Below are 13567 nucleotides of genomic sequence, written 5' to 3'. Positions count from 1 at the left end.
TATCTGTACAAGAATATTCTACAGACACACTTTAGAAGAATAGGCCTGTTATTTTATGCATACTTCAGACGTGTGTGTATGTGTATATATGACAATATTTCATGCCTTACACTTTGTAAGGCATTTGTTCATATTAAAAATTTTATACAAAAAATTACAAACAGGTGTCTTTGTGTTACAAAATTTTATGTAAATACTTCAAACAGGTGTATGTCTGTGTGTGTGTACACATGCTTGATAATACGTTGTACTTGATTGAAGCAGGTGTATATACAGTGTTTGTGTATAAACATTGTTGGATTTTCATGCTGGCATGAGTTGGACGGTTTGATAGGAGCTGGTACGGTCAAGGGCTTCACCAGGCCCCAGCTGTCTGTTTTGGCATAGTTTCTACAGTTAGATGCCATTCCAAAAACCAACCACTTTGCAAAGTGTATTGGGTGCTTTTTATGTGGCACCAGCACTGGTACTTTTTGCATGGTACCATTACTAACACCAAGTAACTAGCAAGACAAAAAAAAACAGTCCCCTTAGCCAGGATTGTGGTGGGGAGTAAGCAAGATACAGTGGTTTTCATCCGAGATAAAATTTTCTATTGATGTGCTATGTTAAAAATATAAAAATAAAACATGAAGCAAAAACAGTAGTATATATCAGTGGAAGATGAAAAGTCTTCTTGGCAATAGCTTGTGAATATGCTATATGCATTTTGGCCCTTTTGAGCCTTGTCAGTGATGTGCCCACAGCAAACCTCATGTTCAGATGAGATTTGTCTTCTCCAATACATAGAAAACTGAGTAACCCATTCACTGATGTTGCAAAAAGCTGCCAGGCTGAATAAAATCCAGTGTATGCAACTGGAGCAATATTAAAACTATAACCTTTTAAGTATCTGCAATAGAGTAGTCTCTGGTAAAGACGTCCCAGTGCCTGGTGATGATGTTAAATCAGTTCAACAGACTAAGTGCACAATGATACCATCAAAATGGTAATCCCATATTTTCGCATTATCTATCATACTGACAAACACATGCACTTGTATACCTGCATACCTGCACATACTTATATATACATGTATTAGTGGTTTTGTGGAGGGTGGTAAACATTATCTTTGTGATCTTGTCAAGACATCACTTGTTTATATTGGTAGCCATAATCATCATCATTATTTAAACAATCCATATTCTATGCTGGCATGGGTTCAATGGTTTCACAGGATCTGACAGTTCTAAAGATTACATTGTGCTCCATTGTTTTGACATGGTTTCCACAGATGGATGCCCTTCCTAATGCCGATTACATTACTGCATGAATTGTTTCCTTTTTGCAGCAGCAGCATACTCATGGTAGGGGCCCTTTATACTCAGATGAGGGGGTTAACATACAAGGGATCAAAGCAGAACAGGTTTCTTGCTGTAGAAGAGCTACATAATTCTCATTTCTTTTTTAAGACTGTAGGATGTGATTTTAGGGAGGTATGACTTCTATTTCTAGCAGTGCCACATAGCAATAGTTCTGTTTCTTGTTCATTATGTGATATTGTGTGTATGTAAAACGGAATCCTGAGCAATATAATGAGAGCTGTAATACTGTAGAAACGGCCTGTAGCAGGAATATCATTATATGCAGGCTGTATGGAATATATGAGGAATCTGGAAGTGATATATCTTTTCAGTAAGAGTCTCCAGGATAGCTGTCAGAAATGACAGAGAAAAGTGAAAGAATGCTCCATTGTATTCATAATTCTAAATAGAATTGTAAATTCAGGGTTTTTTTTTTTTTTTTTTTTTAATGATTCTTTATGGAAAACAGAAATATTCAAAACATCCATTTATACGATTCGGAAACCTGCTGTTACTTGCAGTAAGATTATCTTTAAAGAACCATGTTCAGATTCCTTAGAAGGAAATAAGACTGTTTGGTATGTTTCCAATGATTACCAAGTACAGGGCATATTTTTCTTTTACCTTTTACTTGTTTCTGTCATTAGACTGTGGCCATGCTGGGGCACTGCCTTGAATAATATAATTTTTAGTCGAGCAAATTGACTCCAGTGCTTCATATTTTTCTTTTTAAGGCTGGTATTTGTCATGCTCACTCTGCTGAACCACTAAGTTACAGGGGATGTAAACAAATCCATACTTGTCAAGCTGTGGTCTCACACACACACTTTCAGTTTTTGTCTACCAAATCTGCTCGCAAGGCTATAGAAGACGTCCAAATTTCCATGCTGTGGGACTGAACCCAGAACCATGCGGTTGGGAAGCAATCTTCTTACCACACCTGCATCAGTTCTTGGGGAATTTTTAGACATTTTAACTGATACAAAGCTCGAATGACTGTTGAAAAATTCAAACAGCCTTCTCACTAAAATAAAACAATTATTAATCATTGTAAAATTTAATTATTTCTGCTTTGTTTATATAAGCGCTATACTGAAGAGAACCTGCTGCAAGCATGGGGGGAAAAACAAATATAAATTATTGATGGCGAAGGAGATTGGAATGTGTATCATCTTCATTTGTGTGTCTCCTGACCATCACATTCATATGAATTGCTCTCCCTTTTCTATGTATTTCCCTACTATCATTCAGGCTCTCTCCCATCTTACGGCTTGTATGAAGAGGGTTGCCATTGCATTTGAATCTGTCTATTTTTGGTTCCTCTTTTTACTAATTTTACCATCACCCTTTATTTATTGTTAGCTGTCTTTCTTTCACATTCATATGAATTACTTGTCAAGTGATGTTGGGGGGACAAACACACACACAAACATACACACACACACATATATATATATATATACATATATTAAAATCTTAGGGTAGCAAGAATATTCATCGAAAAATTCTTAGTTACGAATTGGTGGCTTGGAGTTTTTAACTGCTCTTTCTAGCAAGTCAGATATCCTATTTTTCGGGTATCTCTTTTGTGTTTGAACGTACACTTTATTCTTCTTTATATATATATATATATAAACGACGGGCTTCTTTCAGTTTCTCTCTACCAAATCCACTCATAAGGCTTTGGTCGGCCCGAGGCTATAGTAGAAGACACTTGCTCAAGGTTCCATGCAGTGGGACTGAACCCGGAACCATGTGGTTGGTAAGCAAGCTACTTACCACACAGCCACTCCTATGCCTAAATAACTTTAACAAAATAATGTAAAGAGCACTGCTAACACAGCAGGACGTGGTGTTGACTTATAAAAACATTTAATATGCTTTATAGTATATTATAGTTGCATAACGAAATTCCATGTGCCTTCGGGTTATTAATTATTATCATCATTAATTACTGATTCTAGTTTCAGTGATTAAATATGTTGCTTTCTTTTTATTCAGGAATACCTATGGTTTTATTCATTTGATGCCAATTATTGCAGTTATATACTTACATATATTTTATGTCTCCAAGAATTCTGTACATATTTCCTCTCTTCATTACTTTGAATATCTGCAACGAGAACAAAGAAGGAAAGAATAAATTTAGAATTCCAAAATGGAAATGTTTTGAATAATTTATAATGATGCTAAGACTGTTCCAACAATATGTTTCTGTACAATTATTACAAATATATATAGTGCAAGAGTGGCTATGTGGTAAGAAGCTTGCTTCCCAACCACATGGTTCTAGGTTCAGTCCCACTGCGTGGCACCTTGGGCAAGTGTCTTCTACTTTGGCCTTGGGCTGACCAAAGCCTTCAATGGATTTAGTTGATGGAAACTGAAAGAAGCCTCACACACAACCACTTGAAAATCCATGTTGGTGTGTTTACATCCACATAATGTAGTGGTTCAGCAGAAAGGACTGATAGAATAAGTACCAGGCTTTAAAAAATAATCAGTAATGGGGTCGATTCATTCAACTAAAATTCAGGATGGTACCCCAGCATGGCCACAGTCTAATGGAAACAAGTAAACAAATAATTGAATGAGTACATATATTTCATATTTTTGTAATTTATTTGCAAGTTTCTTTATGTGAATTCATGTGTTGAAGCAGGTTTTATTGTCTAGGGAGAGTCTTTCTCTTTTAGTGTCTTATTACTTAACGCACTCACTGGTTCGATTTCCACTCATTTACTAAATTATTTTCTAAAATTTTCATTGCACCTTGCAACCTTTTCAATAGTTGTTTTTACTTGAAAAGTTTAGAAAAAATGAATAAATAGACGCAGGAGTAGCTGTATGATAAGTAGCTTGCTTACCAACCACATGGTTCTGGGTTCAGTCCCACTGCGTAGCATCTTGGGCAAGTGTCTTCTAATATAGCCTTGGGCTCACCAAAGCCTTGTGAGTGGATTTGGTAAACGGAAACTGAAAGAAGCCCGTCATATGTATGTATATATATATATGTGTGTGTGTATGTTTGTGTCTGTGTTTGTCCCCCGAGCATTGCTTGGCAACCGATGCTGGTGTGTTTATGTCCCCGTCACTTAGTCGTTCTGGCAAAAGAGACCGATAGAATAAGTACTAGGCTTACAAAGAATAAGTCCTGGGATCGATTTGCTTGACTAAAGGTGGTGCTCCGGCATGGCTGCAGTCAGATGACTGAAACAAGTAAAAGGGAGTAAAGAGTAAATGAGTGGAAATCGAACTGGAGAGTGTTAAGTAATAAGGCATTAAAAGAGACTCTCCCCAGACAATAATAAATACATATACATATACATATATATATATATATATATATATATATATATATAATAAGAAATAGTCACAATAGATAGAAGGGATGGAAACTGGACATAATGCATTTGGACTGACTCCTTTGTTTTTCCAACAGACAATGACCTAAATTTAATCAGACTTGGTGCTGACTCCATCACCATCGCAACAATGGTAAATTGCTACATATGGTAAACACATTGGACAAAATGTCTGTAGTGTTTACTTGCACCACTTTATATTCTCAGTTCAATTCCTACTGAGGTCAGCGTATACTATTCATACTTCTAAGATCATTAAACTAAAGTTGATTTTATGTTTTTGGCACTGTGTCCATGCTGGCGCTGTCTGTGCTGGCACCACATCAAAAGTACCTGTACCAGCACTACATAAAAAAAGCATCTGTGCTAGAGGTATGCAAAGGGCACCTGTGCTAGAAGCATGCAAAGAGCACAGATGCTTTTTTTATGTAGTGCTGGTACAGGTACTTTTTATGTGGTGCCAGCACAGACAGCGCCAGCATGGACACAGTGCCAAAAACATAAAATCAACTTTAGTTTAATGATCTTAGAAGTATGAATAGTATAAGCTGACCTCAGTAGGAATTGAACTGAGAATATAAAGTGGTGCAAGTAAACACTACAGACAGTGATTTTACTTAGCTTACTAGTTTTTCAAAGAGCCAACTCAGCCTTTTACATTCTGTGTCACACTGGCTCTCCTTGAGAACTAATTAAGGGTACACATGTCTGTGGAGTGCTCAAACCACTTGCATGTTAATTTCACATGCAGGTTGTTCCATTCATCAGGCCAACTAGAAACACTCCTTGCTGTGACCAAGTGAGCACCAGTCTATTTTTATACATGTAAACATGTAGGTCATATACTAGTATGATATACATGTAAGGAGTTCATTTGTTTGTTTTATGCCTGTTTTTCTATGCTAGAATGGGTTAGAGGAATATTAAAGCAGGTTTTACAGCTCGATGCCCTTTTTAATACAATTTCCCTTTTTGTTTTTTGACTGCAAATTTTGAAGAATTCAACTCGTATGCTGGAAAATACCATGTTTCTAACCAAAGGACAGCAAACTAAGGTTGAATAAATACTCATGAATTTCTCAGACGTTACCAATGTTAAATGAACTGAGAAATGCAGAAGAGAAACAAAGCAAGTTAAAGAATGGTGGTGATGGTGATGGTGGTGGTGGAGGTTGAAGTAGATATCTACTTTGGTCTGTAGGCACTGACAGCAAGATGTAATTAACCTCGGTTACAAAGTGTAATGAGATTCAAACTGACTTAATGACTATGGAGCAAGTTTATCTGAACAATACATGGGATACATGGAAATCAGTCTGAAGGTATTAAATTAGTTTTAGTAATCTAAATTCCACATGAACTGCATAATGTCTTGGAATGGTTAATGAACATGGTCACTGGTTTTCGGAACCAATGGAAAATTAATTGAAATATTTTCTCTGTTAGGATGCCAAAGCAAAATGCTTGTGAGTAAAAAGTGATTTTTGAAAGATCTCAATGCAAGGAAAATATTATTCCGACTGTTGAATGACCATACTTTTGTCTGCCTGCATGAGCACACACATACATGAATACAGAACCAGAAATACACACAAATATAAAGACGTAAGCACATTCATACGCATACAATTACATACTCCCAGTATACAACTGACTGCATTTGATTGACTTTGAAAAAATGAAAGACCAAATTGGCCTTGGCTGGACTTGAACCCAAAACATAAAGAGCCGGAAGAAATAGTGTAACATTGTAACTGATGAACCACCATACATTTGTGTGTATGTATCAATGCATATACACATACATGAACAAACATATACACACACTGACACACGTGAATACATAAACACTTTCACATGCATACATATCCACACATGCTCCCAGTACATGACTGGTATTTTATTTTATCAATTTTGAAGAGATGAAAGGCAAAGCTATAATTGGCCAGATTTGAACTCAGAACATAAAGAGCCAATAGAAATACTACTAAGTTTTTTTGTCTAACTTTCTAATGATTTTCTCTCTCTCTGGTGCTAATTAAAAATCACTGGTGATGGTGTCATGTAATAAGCATTAATTACACTCTCTTAAGTGGTTGGCATTTGGAGGGGTATCTAGCTGTGGAAACCAATGCAAAACAGACAATAGAACCTGATGTGGATCCTGGCCTTGCCAGCTCATGTCAAACTGTCCAACCCATGCTAGCTTGGAAAACAGTCGTTAAATGATGATGTGCTTCCTTGTCTGTCTATCAACCACACTTGTTTACCAACTGCCCCACTTTCAACTCCATACAGCAATTGTAAAAGGACCAGTGTGACAAAAGCTATGGCCAGAGACCTTGTACTGCTGCTAATATCCTTTATTGTTCCAACTACCAGGAATATCTCTGTCTTCCAATTTGCGCAAGTGGGGCTGTTTTAAACAATTCTATCTTGGAGCTGTAAAAAGGACACCATAGAATACCAATCAAACAATAAGGTGTCTGGGTCATGATTGTAAAGTTGTGAGTCCAATTCATGGAAGCGTATTGTGTCCTTCAGCAAGACACTTCATTTCACATTGCTGCAGTCTACTCAGCAAAAATGAGTTGTAGCTGTATTTTAAAGAGTCAGCCTTGTCACATTCAATATCTTGTTGAATCTCCCCGAGAACTACTTCAACCCTTTTGTTACCATATTTCTGTTGAGATGCTCTGTGTTTCTTTCAATTAATTTTAAATATAGCAAAGAATTTAGTAAAATAACTTAATTATCATTCAGCTAATTTTAGGAACATAAATTGTGACTAAGGTTTGGTGGAAGATTTTAATTCAGAACTTCTGAAAACAAGCCGTTTGTACTTCAAAGCCAGAGGCGATTTCAGATGGGTTGGTATCAAAAGAGTTAAGGGTATGTGTGTCAGTGGAGTGCTCAGCCACTTGCACGTTAATTTCAAGAGCAGGCTGTTCTGTTGATTGGATCAACTGGAACCCTCATTGGTACAATTGATGGAATGCAAGTTAAGTTTGTGAAACACCAGCCAAAAATAGCATGAGATTAATGAGAGATGAAATGGCGTAAAACAGACTTTAAAATATTTAAAAATTAACACCCTTTCCAGGAAGAAAATGAACAAAAAAATCCCTGCCAATTACTTACTCAGTTGTTTTGCTTTCTACAACGTTTCTTTTATAAATTTTACTCCTCATCATCATTGCTTAATGTCTGCTTTCCATGCTAGCATGTGTTGGACAATTTGACTGAAGACTGGCAAGCCAGGAGGCTGCACCAGGCTCCAGTCTGATCTAGTAATGTTTCTACAGCTGGACCCTTCCTAATGCCAACCACTCCAAGAGTGTAGTGGGTGCTTTTTATGTGCCACTGGTGCAAGAGCCAGTCAGGTGGCACTGGCATCGGCTATGTTTGGATGATGCTTTTTACGTGCTATCAGCATGGGGAGCCAGTCAAGCCGCACTGACAATGACCCACGCATGAATGGTGCTTATTATGTGCCACCAGCACGGGAGCCAGTCAGGCAGCACTGGCACCGGCCACAACTACAATTTCCATTTTTGATTTTGATTTGATTGAGATTCTGATTGTGTATAAGTAATTAAACATTTTGGATTCTAAGTAGATTACAACACAGTTTCAACTACTAATGACTAATTAATTGCTTAATAAAATAATGACATTAAGAAGATTAGGAAAGATCAATATTGTTTTCAGATTAAGTGCCCTCCCCCCATCCCAAAGGAAAGGAAAGATATATTTTTGGTATTTTAACTTTTTTATTAAAACCAGACATCTCACAAATGTTCTAATGACACTGACTACAAACGGTTGTGCTGACTGAGCTAACAAGCTGCTGGGCCTGTTAAAAATAACAGCTAAATCTTGCTCAAATTACATGCTACCAACTTAGTAAAAGGCATCGGATAATGTGGTCCTCAATGTACAGCATGTAGGGAAAAAAGACAGAGTGGTCATGGCTGAAATGACTGGTCACAGATCTGCTTCATTAGGGCTGACCTGGGACCAGGCAATAATGATAGTACTTAATCTACCAACATAGGCATAGCTGTGTGATTAGAAGTTTACTTCCTTGTCATGTGGTCTTGGGTTCAGTCCCATTGCATGGCACCTTGGGCACATCTACAATAGCCAAGTCGATCAAAGCCTCCTGAGTGGATTTGGTAAAGAGAAACTGAAGGAAACCCATTGTATGTATACGTTATATATATATATATATATATATATATATATATATATATATATATATATATATATATATATGTATAGATATATATATATATAATATGAGGGAATATTATTCCAAACTTAAAGGGAAAAATTCAATTTAGAAATATTAAATCAAATTTCACAAAATATAATATATATATAGGCGCAGGAGTGGCTGTGTGGTAAGTAGCTTGCTAACCAACCACATGGTTCCGGGTTCAGTCCCACTGCGTGGCATCTTGGGCAAGTGTCCTTCTGCTATAGCCTCGGGCCGACCAATGTCTTGTGAGTGGATTTGGTAGACAGAAACTGAAAGAAGCCTGTCGTATATATATATATATGTGTGTTTGTTTGTGTGTCTGTGTTTGTCCCCCTAGCATTGCTTGACAACCGATGCTGGTGTGTTTATGTCCCCGTTACTTAGCGGTTCGGCAAAAGAGACCGATAGAATAAGTACTGGGCTTACAAAAAGAATAAGTCCCGGGGTCGAGTTGCTCGATTAAAGGCGGTGCTCCAGCATGGCCGCAGTCAAATGACTGAAACAAGTAAAAGAGAAAAAAAAAGAGAAAATATAAATTACGTTTTAATTATTATTTTGCACATTACTTAATCATCATTATATGCTTTATCTTATATTTGATCTTTCTATATAATATGTAATTTTTCTAAATGGTATAATTTAATTTTTCATAATTGAATTGATAAAAGGTGTTTTTTTTTCTAATTTATATAAAATATATATATATATATATATATATATATATATATATACACACACACAACAGCTGTGACCATGTTACATTTTTTAAAGGTATGGAGGATTATATTATCTTGTGTTTTTTTTTCCTCATTTAAAACAATAGTGTGGTTATTCCTAGCAGAGCATAGAAGGCTCTCTCATTAGTTTAATCAAGGCACTTCGTCGGTTGCAACGACGAGGGTTCCAGTTGATCCAATCAACGGAACAGTCTGCTTGTGCAAATTTACATGCAAGTGGATGAGCACTCCACAGATACGTGTACCCTTAACGTAGTACTCAGGGAGATTCAGTGTGACAAGGCCGGCTCTTTGAAATACAGGTACAATAGAAACAGGAAGAAAGAGTGAGAGAAATTTTGTGGGGAAATAATACAGCAGGGTTTGCCACCATCCCTGGTGTTTTTGCTCAATAAACAACGCCCAGTCTGGGAATTGAAACCATGATCCTATAACCGCAAGTCTGCTGCCTTAACCACTGGGCCATTGTGCATCCACATTAGTTTAATACCAAATAAGTGAATGGCTTATTTGTGGGTGTTAGTGAAAGATAAATGTTAAGATTAGTAGAGTGATGTAGTGCAGACACTAGAGATAGTTTGTGGTGGATTTTCTTTTTTTTTTTTACCTGTTTTACTCATTGGACTGCGGCCATGGTGGGGCACCACCTTGAGGGGTATAGTCAAACAAATTGACCTCAGTACTTTTTTGTTTTTTAAAGCCCGGTACTTATTCTACAGGTCTCTTTTACTGAACCACTAAATAACTGGGACAAAAACACACCAACACTGGTTGTCAAGCAGTGGCAAGGTCAAACATAACACATACACACACACTTTGTTTTTGTTGACAACATTTACTCAAAAGGTTTTAGTTGGTCCAGCACTATAGTAGAAGGCAATTGCTCAAGATGCCTTACAGTGAGATTGAACCTGGAATCGTGTGGTTGGGAAGCAAGCTTCTAAGGTCTGAAATTTTCAGAGAAGAGTATGTCAGTACTTTATTTTATGTGCTGGTGACACGTAAAAAGCACCGTTCGAATGTGGCAGATGCCAGCATCGCCTGACTGGCGTCTGTGTCGGTGATATGTAAAAGCACCAACCGATCGTGGCCGTTTGCCAGCCTCCTCTGGCTCCTGTGCCAGTGGCACGTAAAAAGTACCCACTGCACTCACGGAGTGGTTGGCGTTAGGAGGGGCATCAAGCTGTAGAAACACTGCCAGATCAGACTGGAGCCTGGTGCAGCCTCCTGGCTTCTCAGACCCTGGTAAAACCGGCCAACCCATGATAGCATGGAAAACAGACGTTAAACGATGATGATGATGATCCAAAAGCAGGAAAGACAAAGTTGTCCATGGTGAGATTTGAACTCGGAATGTAAAGAGCCAGAAAATATGCTACTCAGTATTTTGTCTAATACATTAGCAATTCTACGAGGTCACTATCCTAAAACCTATAAATAATGCAGGAAGAAATTAGCCAACTTCAAATTTTTCCTGCAAGAAAGAGAGATTGCTCAAGACTGTCTGTTCGACTAATGAGAAATTTGTAAGCATATTTCGGGATACTTAATGAATAATGGATGAAAATGCCATGTGGAAAATAAGATAAAAAGTACGTACAATATTAATTACTTCATTGAAGTCTACCAATTTATCTTTTATTACTGTTTCATTAATTGTTAAATAGAAACTTTAAATACGTTTAGAAAATCTAACAAGCTTTTCATCTCTTTATTATCTCCGTTAAATGGTGTTCAGATTCATGGAATTGATTATTAGTGTAAGCTATTAAAGAAAACTGCAGGTGTGCTCAGTATCACATCTCAAGGTAAATGAGAATGGGCAGCTGTCTGTCATGTAAATATGTTTGAGTTCAAAGGTCAATGTTGCATTTCATCCTTTCAGGATTATTAGCCAAAAAAAAATTTAGTATTGACGATTCAGTATCAATTTGTCCTGGGTTTGATTTTAAACTGCATCTGGTAGTGGGTGGGTGGGGGACCTGTTTAAGAAGTTTCAGGGTTTTGAGGAATGTAGAACCACTTCTTACTCGCTATTGTTCCTAAATCTAACCTAACTCAGTAAATGTACTGGTTAGAGTCTCAACAATGAGTTAGTTTGCCTGTTATCGAAGAAAGTTGCTCACAGACACTCCAACTGATCCAGGTCCCATGAAGTCCTGCAGCTTTTTAGCCCCTCATCTAAGACAAGCTAACTCCATACAAATCCTATAACTTCATAACCATTGGGTTCGTTGCACTTGTTGCACCAGACCAATATGAGTTCGAAGGACCAAAAAGTGGAACTGGCTTTGCACAAAGTATTCCCTCTATAATAAACCACTGCTGTTTTGTGGAGTAATTTACTGAGCATTTAGAATAGGTTAACCCTTTTATTACTGTATTTTTTTTTGAGATGCTGTGTGTTTCTTTCAATTATTTTTAATATAACAAAGAATTTAGTAAAATAACTTAATCATTCAGCTAGTGTTAGGAGCATAAATTATGACTAAAGTTTGGTGGAAGATTTTATTTCAAAACTTATGAAGACAAGACTTTTGTACTCAGAGCCAGAGCTGGTTTCAGTCGGGTTCGGGTTGGTAACGAAACACACCAACATTGGTTGTCAAGCAATGGTGGGGGACATACAGACACACACACATATATATATATGACAAGCTTTTTTCAGTTTCTGTCTGCTAAATCCTCTTACAAGACTTTGGTTGGCCCGAGGCTATAGTAAAAACACCTGCCCAAGATGGGACTGAACCCGGAACTATGTGGTTGGGAAGCAAGCTTTCTTATCGCACAACCATGCCTGTACCTATAGTTTTTTTTTGTTTTTTTTAATACTTTTATTTTTCGATATATTCTTTTCTTTTACTTGTTTCAGTCATTTGCCTGGGACCATGCTGAAATCAAATTTAGCCTGAACACTCTATAGGTACAATCTTCTCTCTGGACTAAAAGATAAAAAAATAAATGCAGATGGAAAGAGTACAAGACAGTATGGGAGAAGTTACATGTCATAAACTATATTTTATTGAAGTAGTTAACCTTATTTATCACAACAGCTTATAAATCAGTTAAGGAAATGCTGATATGTTTTACTAAATCTATATTCTACTTCATGAAGGTGGATGCAACATGATACATATGACCTTTGCTCCAAGAATTAACAGAAGTAAACCTACAGCTGCAAAGTATAATTAGTGGTAATAAAAATTTATAGGTCTAGTTGTATAGTTAAAAGTTTGCTTCCCAATTACATAAGTTTGGCTTCAGTTTCACCACATGGAACCCTGAGCAAATGTTCTCTACTATAGCCCTAGGCTAAACAGTCTTGTGAATAGGGCTAAACAGCCTTGTGAATAGATTTTATTGATAGAAACTGCAAGAAGCTCATAAAGCTATATATATTTCTGAAGCTCTGATGAAGCTATAGGTTGATATACAAGCATTCAGCTTTGAGTGCATTGAATTTTGTAGCAGAAACAGCTGTAAGCTAATAAAGTTTGTCATAATTTCTCCTTGGAAGAGGTAGACCCAGGAAGACCTGGGATGAAGTGGTGAAGCCAGATCAAGATTGGAGCCTGGTGCAGCCATTTGGCTTGCCAGTCGTCAGTCAAATCGTCCAACCCATCCTAGCATGGAAAGCGGATGTTAAACGATGATGATGATGATGACATATGGTGTGTGTGTGTGTGCTTGTCTTGACACCATGTGAGAGTTGTGAGTATGACTGGCATTCATTTCCATTCTTCAGTGGAAACCTAGCTTGCCATGGGAATTGTTACTTGGAAACAGGTGAGGGAAGATGACAGGAAACAGTGTCTGGCTGCAGAAAACCCCACCATCTCTCAATGAATTCCATCTGAT

At 37.2% G+C, this 13567-nt stretch overlaps 1 protein-coding gene and 1 long non-coding RNA gene across 8 annotated transcripts in view; one reads left to right on the top strand and one right to left on the bottom strand.

Moving 5' to 3' along the window:
• The window catches only part of LOC115209078 (adenosylhomocysteinase-like 1), a 469217-nt gene that overhangs the window by 31256 nt on the left and 424394 nt on the right, over positions 1-13567 (top strand). The gene's annotated exons all lie outside the window — the stretch shown is intronic.
• The window catches only part of LOC115209079, a 308087-nt gene that overhangs the window by 46358 nt on the left and 248162 nt on the right, over positions 1-13567 (bottom strand). For all 4 annotated transcript variants that reach the window (XR_004998392.1, XR_004998393.1, XR_004998394.1 and 1 more), the window contains one exon: positions 3398-3456. This is a non-coding gene — a long non-coding RNA (uncharacterized LOC115209079). The remainder of the gene's footprint in view (positions 1-3397; positions 3457-13567) is intronic.

The sequence above is a fragment of the Octopus sinensis genome, linkage group LG3, assembly GCF_006345805.1.
Source record: "Octopus sinensis linkage group LG3, ASM634580v1, whole genome shotgun sequence".
Taxonomy (NCBI): Eukaryota; Metazoa; Mollusca; class Cephalopoda; order Octopoda; family Octopodidae; genus Octopus; species Octopus sinensis.
This window is presented reverse-complemented; position numbering and strand designations above follow the sequence as displayed.